The 11,338-nt window shown below is 34.8% G+C and overlaps 1 long non-coding RNA gene across 1 annotated transcript; it reads left to right on the top strand.

Moving 5' to 3' along the window:
• The first annotated feature begins 904 nt into the window (after positions 1-904).
• On the top strand, positions 905-2,995 carry LOC116042857. Its single transcript, XR_004103330.2, has 3 exons — positions 905-962; positions 1,027-1,057; positions 2,890-2,995. It is a non-coding gene; the product is annotated as an uncharacterized LOC116042857 (long non-coding RNA).
• The last annotated feature ends 8,343 nt before the right edge of the window (positions 2,996-11,338 follow it).

The following is an 11,338-nucleotide window of genomic DNA, read 5'->3' as shown; positions in this document are numbered from 1 at the left end:
GTCAACTTTATATATTTCTCCCTTTTACTCAAGAATTTAAAAAACGAAGAATGCAATAACTTGTAGCCATGTGGCTAATGCTTGTAGGATTGATCTGCAGTATTGACTTTTCTGGCTCGTAGCCTCACCTGCTACAGCAAAACAAGGTGGTTTAAAATGTAGGTGTTGCCTTTATTACCCAGAAGATGCATACATACTTTTCTCACAGCACTCACCTCATCTATCTCAAAGTCAATACAGACGACAACAAGGCAATTAGCCGTCTCTTCACAGACCAGATGTGGGTTGTCTGACAGATACTTCTGACTGTCACCCCAGCGCCGCAACATACCTGGTGCAAACACAAACACGTCCATCATAATTCAAATCGAGCTCCAGAGGTTGTGTTTTCGACACAGGAAGTCAAATGTGTTCTGCGTTGTTTGGTGACTAACAGTAAAATGGACACGCCATGTACCCTGTTCAACAATGACAATTTTTTGGTGATAATTGACGATTCATGCCCATACTAGGAACTAAAAGTCAGGATATGAGTTCTGCTGCTTTGATTTAGACCTTTTCTAATCTCTTTTGAGCCCCCCAACATTATGAAAATGCCCTACTAAATCGCTAGAGCAACCGTTTAAAAACATCAGCATTTGTCACAATTTATCAATTTGTAGCCCTCAGACTTACAAAGTTATAAATTCCCCATCATACAGTAACACAACCCCGACTTGAAGGCACTATATGCCACAAAAATAGACAACAAACGTGTAACCACAGTAGTTATATACTGCACTTAAAATGGCGGACGGAAGTGGGCGTGTCCATGAAACCGGAAGCGGAAATAGTAAACCGGAAGTGTGCATGTCCATGAAACCGGAAGCGGAAATAGTGAACCGGACGAGGTGTGTCTATGAAGCCGGAAATCAGAAAATCGTCATATCCGGAAAATGTAAATTATTGACCGGAAGAGGTGTGTCTATGAAGCCGGAAATCAGAAAATAGTTATATATGGAAAATATAAATTATTGACCGGAAGAGGTGTGTCTATGAAGCCGGAAACAGGGGTAGGGTTAAAAACTAGTTAAACGTGTTCTGACAGTCTTTGTGACTGCTTTGTTTCAAGGGGGACAACTTTTTTATTTCTTTCCTTCACTTATTTTTTGTTTTAACTTTTTTAAAGTACATAAGTACTACATGTAGAATATGTAGCAATGAGGTAGAAATGATTATAAAGAATACCAGATAATAAAAAAAAAAACTACATAAGGATGGAATCAAAATCTTGGAGAGAATGTGCACACTTAACTAAATTATGTTATATCCTAATAATGGTGTTTCAGGTAGCTTTAGACTTTACCAAATACTTCAAAGGTCAGTCCTCAGACATTTATTTTGTTTTTCTGACTCTGGGGGAAATGGGTTGTTGTTATAAGTAGTGTAATACTGGGTGTAAAAAAAGTTGTTGAGAGGCCTAACATTAGTGAGACCAAACTGTTTTTTAATTTTTAATTTAACCATCTAGTCATCCTGTTCATTTTATAAAAAGAGTTTACCAAAATACTATAGCCTCTGTGCTATCTCTTCATACATTTAGGCAATTCAATAAGATATAATACACCTAACTATATGTTAGGCTCCAAATAAGTTTTTGGAAGTCCTAGCATTAGTTTTCAACCATCTGAGCTATTATAGCCTAATAATAATATTGTTTGATGTAACTTTAGACCAAAGACATAAAAAGGTCTATCCTCAGACATTTTTTAGTTTCTGACTCTGGGAAAAATTGGGAGAAACAGTACTGTAGGAGTCAAAAAGTAGTTTTTGTTTATATTTTAAGAACAATAGTTATTATTTTAAGACTTAACCTTATTTTGATTATAGTTCTGATCCACTGATTTTGATTGACAGCTAGGGAAATGATTAACAAATAGGCTGCACCATAGTAATTGTAAATGTGATATAATTAATGTAATAAAGGGAAGTTGGAAACATTAGTGCAAAGTTTTGGGGGTCCTAACATTAGTTGAGACCAAACAGTTTACTTACCTTATTTTGATTATAGTTCTGATCCACTGATATTTTACCTATACAGCTAGGCCACTGATTGAAAAAATAGGCTGCACCATAGTAATTATGAATGTGATATAATTAATGTAATAAAGGGTAGTTGGAAACATGAGTGCATAGTTTTGGGGGTCCTAGCTTTAGTTGAGACCAGACAATTTTTGAACCATCTAGTCATCCTGTTCATCTTATTTGATTTTTACCAAAAGTACTGTAATCTCTGATCTATCTCTTCATACATTATAGGCTATTCAATAAGATCTTTTAATGATAACTTATGTAATGTAACTAATGTCACTACCATTCACTGTGGGGTGCCTAATAATAATGTTGTTTGATGTAACTTTAGACCAAATACATAAAAAAAAGGTCTGTCCTCAGACATTTTTTAGTTTCTGACTCTGGGAAAAATGGGAAGAAACAGTACTGTAGGAGCCAAAAAGTAGCTTTTGTTTATATTTTAAGAACAATAGTTCTTATTTAAGACTTACTTTAAGACTAGTTCTGATCCACTGACATTGATTGACAGCTAGCACTGATTGACAAATAGGCTGCAACATAGTAATTGTGATTGTAATATAATTAAATGTGCTAAAGGGGGAGGTTGGAAACATTAGTGCAAAGTTTTGGGTGTCCTTTCTTTAGTTGAGACCAAACAGTTTTTAACTATCTAGTCATCCTGTTCATCTTATTTGATTTTTACCAAAAATACTGTAATCTCTGATCTATCTATACATTTTAGGCTATTCAATAAGATCTTTTTCACTTCCATTCACTGGGCCTCCCCTGAAACAGTTTCAGTTTCCCTGGGGAGCCCGCCTGTGTCTTGATTTGAAGGGTGTTAAAAACTAGTTAAACATGTTAAACCATCCTACAGGGGGTGTCTTGATTTGAAGGGTGTTAAAAACTAGTTAAACGTGTTAAACCATCCTACAGGGGGTGTCTTGATTTGAAGGGTATAAGTGTCTGTGTTCTAACGACAGTCTTTGTGTCTGCTTTGTTTCAAGGGGCCAACTTTTATTTCATTTCTTCATTTCTTTTTTGTTTTAACTTTTTAAAGTACATAAGTACTACATGTACAATATGTAGCATGAGGTATAAATGATTATAAAGAATACCAGATATAAAACTACATAAGGATGGAATCAAAATCTTAAGCAGTTCTCAACTAAATGTAATTACAGAAATAGTGACAGTCTTTGAATAAAAGTGATTCAAGTGGCTAAGTTGACATCCCTGTGAGACTCGATGTGCTTATCATAGGTTCAGCTCATGGGATGGTTGTGACTGTGACCTTTCATCACGTCTCTCAATAACGAATAACTTTTTTAATTATAACATCTAAAGCATGTGAAATATACACCCTATCTGAATATCTGTCATTTATTTTCCTTATATCAGGTCTGTCTGTATGGCGTTTTACTCTCTAGCTGTAATGCAAATAAAAAAAAACACAACTATAACTTCTTATCCAAATGCATTGTGTTACACTGTACTCTATTGCACCTTTAGGGAGACCAAAAAAAGAAGCAAATACGTGATAAGATCTGTTGTTGTCGGAGTTATTACAAGTACTACTTAATTTGAGTGGAACATTCCCCCTTTTTAACATACATTACTCATGAACAGTTGCCCTCTTAAACTTGTGAAATCTGTGCTTGTTAATGGCACTTAGGGCTTCTTATCGCCTTCTTGTCAAAAACCATGCAATAACTATAACTACTTCTTAAAATTAGCAATCATGGAGAAACAATTATATTACAGTGTGACATTTTCTGCTAATAGCTATCTACGTTGTATTTTTTTTTCTTAAAGATAAACAAATTAGCCATGTTTCTATTTTTACTGGTGAATAAACTCAAACAGGATAAAACTGAAAAAACTTCCAATGTGTTACAAAACTCACATATCTCTTGGAAATATTTGACATACCGTGATACAGCAACTTAACAATGCCCAGTGAGAGTACTATAAAATTGTCAATTTAAAATATTCACAGCTCACACTGGGGCATTAAGGTCACTGATATTCACAACTTCTTCAAACAAATCATCATATTCAAAAGAAAGCGGTTTTACTTTGGCTTCAAGGAAGTTTTGAGCCAATAAACACCACAAAGTGCAGTAACAAATAACAGAAATGTAAATGTTTTTTTTAATATTGGTCTAATTTTCTTGTGTAACTACATACTTATCACATTTAAAGCTTCCAAAAGAACATTGGAAGAGTGACTTGACTTTTATTTTTTTTTGCTGGACACTTTCATGTGTAAACAAGTTTGGCTATTGACCCCCTGGATGGGGTGTGTGAGCGTCCGGTTGTACTAAAAGGCAGACAGCTAGAGACAGCTACTCATTTATCCTTGTAAGTACATTTTGCTTTAAGCCTGTTTTTCGGTAGCCAAAATGAATAAGCAATTAATATTACAGTTAACCTGAATTACATATGCACCTTGCTAACCATGCTAGCTAACCATCAGGTCCTTATTACAAAACTGTCTTATTTTAATGTCTCCCCGTTAGCAACAAAATGGATTGAGTCGTATCTAACTGGTAGAGAACAATATGTTTTTGTGAGCGGTTATCATTAATCAGCTCTTGGCTTATGCTCAGGGTTACCACAAGGATCGATATTTGACCGCTTTTGTTTAGTTTATATATTAATGATTTGCCGTTTGTTTGCCCTGAAGGCCAAACACTAATGTATGCGGACGACACCGTAGTATATGTGCATGCCAAGACAAAACATCTGGCGGCTGCTGCTAAACTTACCACAGCCATGGATCAGATCACCGATAGGCTAAATCGTTCCTACCTTCATCTTAATGTAAATAAAACTGTAGGAATGTTTTTTCACAAAAAGACAATGTAACATTGTGTCAAATATAATCATCTCAGGGCAAAACATTATGATTGTGTCACAATTTAAGTATCTGGGCATTATTATTGACTCTAATCTTGCTTTTAAAGCACATATTAAGAAAGTGTGCAATAGGGTCAAGTTTAGCCTAGCAAATTTTAAATATATTAGTAATGCCTTAACTTTTAATACTGCCAAATTATTTATGGGTGCCATGATTATGTCACATCTAACATATTGTCTGACAAGGTGGGGACAAACTAACAGCTCATCATTAAAGCCACTAGCTACTCTTTGCAAGAAAACACTCAGTTTTGGACCAGAAGCCGAACAGCTCGCATCACTGTATCATCCTAAATAACCGTAAACTGCTGAGCTGGGAAGATGTAATTAAATACAAAAACATCTGTCTGGTGTACAAAATTCTGCATAACACTGCTCCTACTCCTTTGAACTCTTTCATAACACAACGTAACAACAGCAGTCAGATCACTAGAAGCACCGCACGAGGTAACCTTCTAATTCCATTCAGGAAAAGTACATTTGGCCAATTATCATTTTCTGTTACGGCATTACAAAACTGGAATTCATTGCCCACTACAATCAAAGATATACATACATATTCCACCTTTACAACACACCTTAACCCTTGTGTTGTCTTCCCGTTGACCAAGAACAAGTCTTTCAGGGTCAAATTTGAAAAGATCCATGGTCAATAAACCTATTTTATATGACATTATACCAAATATCTTTAGTTTAAAAAAAAAAAAGCAGAACTTATGGATTACTTGGACAAATAGTAAAGATCAGAGGATGTTTAGTGGATCAATTATCTGAGTTTGTTTGTTTGTGTGCCACTTCTTTGTATGTTTGACCTTTTTTGCTTAGGACTGCTGTTACTATAGATGTAATGTAACTCATTTTAATATGTTAACCATTGTATTTTATGATGCCTATTGTCAGCTGGAAATTAGCCGTTGAGGCTAAAGCTGCTCCTTTTACTGTATAGTTAATTAAGGGGGGCTGTCCACGACATTATAAACTAATAAACTAAACTAGCTAGCGCTAGCTGATTACTTAGCTCCAACTCTCTCGTACAAATATGGTCACTTCTAGCTCCAAAAAACAAAACAAGATAGTGACTCCCTAAATGCCAAATTATAGCCTTCAAACGTCCACTTCTTTTATACAGCCTGTGATTATATGTTGAATGTTTCAAATTTAATAATTGAAATGACCCCATTTCTAAGTAATCAAATTGTGTGGGGTTGCATTAACATTTTTCACCAATGACTGAACCTTGTGTGCATTCAAAGAAAACTGTCACCCATCTTATGACTGGAGTACATATTTATAAATATATAACACAGATAATGTGAAACTACAACAAGATATTATTGTTGACAAGCTTGCTAGCTTTCTCAGCTGCTACATAGTTTCTCTGCTATTGTCTGGATGCTCAAAAGAACAGGTAAAACACGTGCAATAGAAAACAAACATGAAGAGACCTCCTTTGAAAAACAAATACATACAAGGTCCTTTAGTACCCTTGCAGTATTATACACCTACACATACAGTGATTTCTACTCCAGTGGCCTTTTTCAATGTGCGACTGCTTTGTTTTCCATACTGCTCAGAGGAGGTAATACATTCAATAATATTTTAACTTGCCAATTCACTTAACTTGTCAGTCCTGCTCTTTCATTGCCAAAAACACTATGGAAATGTACTGGTTAATGGCTGCAAGTAGTGATTAATAAACACAAAAGTTTAAATGTAAAAATTACAACACAAAGTAAAAATAACAGTTTTGTGTACAGTGAGACTAACCTTCAAGACATGTTCTTGAAAAGGAATGCCACTCAATTCATGAATGTTACAGTTATGACCTAAGACAGACAAACTATTTCTTCTGTATACTTTATATTAAAATAATGTAATTTGTTTCAAGCCAAAGAATGCGTACCAAACATCACTATGAATGCTGTCACATTTGGATTTTATATTTGACATCACAGATTCAGGGGCCAAACAAGCAATGGCAACAACATCCGCAGTTAGCTAATACACACCAATTTGTCCTAAGGCAAAGGCATAATGAATCCCAAACCTGATGTTCATTGGTATTCCCCGTGTTCTGACAGTCTTTGTGAGGTAGACTGCTTTGTTTCAAGGGGCCAACTTTTATTTCTTTTCTTCATTTATTTTTAGTTTTAACTTTTTAAAGTACATAAGTACTACATGTATACAATATGTAGCAATGAGGTAGAAATGATTATAAAGAATACCAGATATAAAACTACATAAGGATGGAATCAAAATCTTAAGCAGTTCTCAACTAAATGTAATTACAGAAATAGTGACGGTCTTTGAATAAAAGTGATTCAAGTGGCTAAGTTGACATCCCTGTGAGACTCCATGTGCTTATCATAGGTTCAGCTCATGGGATGGTTGTGACTGTGACCTTTCATCACATCTCTCAATAACGAATAACCTTTTTCATTATAACATCTAAAGCATGTGAAATATACACCCTATCTGAATATCTGTCATTTATTTTCTTTATATCAGGTCTGTCTGTATGGCGTTTTACTCTCTAGCTGTAATGCAAATTAGTCATGGTCACCATAACTTTTGAGAGTGAAGTTGTGAAAGGGCTGATGACTGCATCTAAAGTCAAAAAACAAACACCCTGTTAGATTATTGTCAAAAATGCTGTACCTATAATTGTGCTAAGCTGTACCAATTGATAAAGTAGGACAACATTTAGATTCACAGCACAAAAAATTAATAAATAAATAAATAAAATAATAAAAAAATGACAGGGCACCCAAGAGGATAACCAAGAACAAAAGCATGTATATTATTAATACAATCTGCTATTCATTGTCATTTTTAGTTATACACTTTGTCCTTTCGAATTAAAAAGACATAACTTATGTTGAAGTTAAATTATTGATATTATTACAATTTGGGGCTACTTGGTGAAATTATGGACATATGTATAAGAAGTTATATTTGGCTAAGAAGTTATATTTGTGTCTTTATTAATTTGCATTACAGCTAGAGAGTAAAACGCCATACAGACAGACCTGATATAAAGAAAATAAATGACAGATATTCAGATAGGGTGTATATTTCACATGCTTTAGATGTTATAATGAAAAAGGTTATTCGTTATTGAGAGATGTGATGAAAGGTCACAGTCACAACCATCCCATGAGCTGAACCTATGATAAGCACATGGAGTCTCACAGGGATGTCAACTTAGCCACTTGAATCACTTTTATTCAAAGACCGTCACTATTTCTGTAATTACATTTAGTTGAGAACTGCTTAAGATTTTGATTCCATCCTTATGTAGTTTTATATCTGGTATTCTTTATAATCATTTCTACCTCATTGCTACATATTGTATACATGTAGTACTTATGTACTTTAAAAAGTTAAAACTAAAAATAAATGAAGAAAAGAAATAAAAGTTGGCCCCTTGAAACAAAGCAGTCTACCTCACAAAGACTGTCAGAACACGGGGAATACCAATGAACATCAGGTTTGGGATTCATTATGCCTTTGCCTTAGGACAAATTGGTGTGTATTAGCTAACTGCGGATGTTGTTGCCATTGCTTGTTTGGCCCCTGAATCTGTGATGTCAAATATAAAATCCAAATGTGACAGCATTCATAGTGATGTTTGGTACGCATTCTTTGGCTTGAAACAAATTACATTATTTTAATATAAAGTATACAGAAGAAATAGTTTGTCTGTCTTAGGTCATAACTGTAACATTCATGAATTGAGTGGCATTCCTTTTCAAGAACATGTCTTGAAGGTTAGTCTCACTGTACACAAAACTGTTATTTTTACTTTGTGTTGTAATTTTTACATTTAAACTTTTGTGTTTATTAATCACTACTTGCAGCCATTAACCAGTACATTTCCATAGTGTTTTTGGCAATGAAAGAGCAGGACTGACAAGTTAAGTGAATTGGCAAGTTAAAATATTATTGAATGTATTACCTCCTCTGAGCAGTATGGAAAACAAAGCAGTCGCACATTGAAAAAGGCCACTGGAGTAGAAATCACTGTATGTGTAGGTGTATAATACTGCAAGGGTACTAAAGGACCTTGTATGTATTTGTTTTTCAAAGGAGGTCTCTTCATGTTTGTTTTCTATTGCACGTGTTTTACCTGTTCTTTTGAGCATCCAGACAATAGCAGAGAAACTATGTAGCAGCTGAGAAAGCTAGCAAGCTTGTCAACAATAATATCTTGTTGTAGTTTCACATTATCTGTGTTATATATTTATAAATATGTACTCCAGTCATAAGATGGGTGACAGTTTTCTTTGAATGCACACAAGGTTCAGTCATTGGTGAAAAATGTTAATGCAACCCCACACAATTTGATTACTTAGAAATGGGGTCATTTCAATTATTAAATTTGAAACATTCAACATATAATCACAGGCTGTATAAAAGAAGTGGACGTTTGAAGGCTATAATTTGGCATTTAGGGAGTCACTATCTTGTTTTGTTTTTTGGAGCTAGAAGTGACCATATTTGTACGAGAGAGTTGGAGCTAAGTAATCAGCTAGCGCTAGCTAGTTTAGTTTATTAGTTTATAATGTCGTGGACAGCCCCCCTTAATTAACTATACAGTAAAAGGAGCAGCTTTAGCCTCAACGGCTAATTTCCAGCTGACAATAGGCATCATAAAATACAATGGTTAACATATTAAAATGAGTTACATTACATCTATAGTAACAGCAGTCCTAAGCAAAAAAGGTCAAACATACAAAGAAGTGGCACACAAACAAACAAACTCAGATAATTGATCCACTAAACATCCTCTGATCTTTACTATTTGTCCAAGTAATCCATAAGTTCTGCTTTTTTTTTAAACTAAAGATATTTGGTATAATGTCATATAAAATAGGTTTATTGACCATGGATCTTTTCAAATTTGACCCTGAAAGACTTGTTCTTGGTCAACGGGAAGACAACACAAGGGTTAAGGTGTGTTGTAAAGGTGGAATATGTATGTATATCTTTGATTGTAGTGGGCAATGAATTCCAGTTTTGTAATGCCGTAACAGAAAATGATAATTGGCCAAATGTACTTTTCCTGAATGGAATTAGAAGGTTACCTCGTGCGGTGCTTCTAGTGATCTGACTGCTGTTGTTACGTTGTGTTATGAAAGAGTTCAAAGGAGTAGGAGCAGTGTTATGCAGAATTTTGTACACCAGACAGATGTTTTTGTATTTAATTACATCTTCCCAGCTCAGCAGTTTACGGTTATTTAGGATGATACAGTGATGCGAGCTGTTCGGCTTCTGGTCCAAAACTGAGTGTTTTCTTGCAAAGAGTAGCTAGTGGCTTTAATGATGAGCTGTTAGTTTGTCCCCACCTTGTCAGACATATGTTAGATGTGACATAATCATGGCACCCATAAATAATTTGGCAGTATTAAAAGTTAAGGCATTACTAATATATTTAAAATTTGCTAGGCTAAACTTGACCCTATTGCACACTTTCTTAATATGTGCTTTAAAAGCAAGATTAGAGTCAATAATAATGCCCAGATACTTAAATTGTGACACAATCATAATGTTTTGCCCTGAGATGATTATATTTGACACAATGTTACATTGTCTTTTTGTGAAAAAACATTCCTACAGTTTTATTTACATTAAGATGAAGGTAGGAACGATTTAGCCTATCGGTGATCTGATCCATGGCTGTGGTAAGTTTAGCAGCAGCCGCCAGATGTTTTGTCTTGGCATGCACATATACTACGGTGTCGTCCGCATACATTAGTGTTTGGCCTTCAGGGCAAACAAACGGCAAATCATTAATATATAAACTAAACAAAAGCGGTCAAATATCGATCCTTGTGGTAACCCTGAGCATAAGCCAAGAGCTGATTAACGATAACCGCTCACAAAAACATATTGTTCTCTACCAGTTAGATACGACTCAATCCATTTTGTTGCTAACGGGGAGACATTAAAATAAGACAGTTTTGTAATAAGGACCTGATGGTTAGCTAGCATGGTTAGCAAGGTGCATATGTAATTCAGGTTAACTGTAATATTAATTGCTTATTCATTTTGGCTACCGAAAAACAGGCTTAAAGCAAAATGTACTTACAAGGATAAATGAGTAGCTGTCTCTAGCTGTCTGCCTTTTAGTACAACCGGACGCTCACACACCCCATCCAGGGGGTCAATAGCCAAACTTGTTTACACATGAAAGTGTCCAGCAAAAAAAAATAAAAGTCAAGTCACTCTTCCAATGTTCTTTTGGAAGCTTTAAATGTGATAAGTATGTAGTTACACAAGAAAATTAGACCAATATTAAAAAAAACATTTACATTTCTGTTATTTGTTACTGCACTTTGTGGTGTTTATTGGCTCAAAACTT

This window comes from Sander lucioperca, chromosome 4 (assembly GCF_008315115.2).
Source record: "Sander lucioperca isolate FBNREF2018 chromosome 4, SLUC_FBN_1.2, whole genome shotgun sequence".
Taxonomy (NCBI): Eukaryota; Metazoa; Chordata; class Actinopteri; order Perciformes; family Percidae; genus Sander; species Sander lucioperca.
The sequence above is the reverse complement of the archived record's forward strand: the minus strand, read 5'-3'. Positions and strand labels throughout refer to the sequence as shown.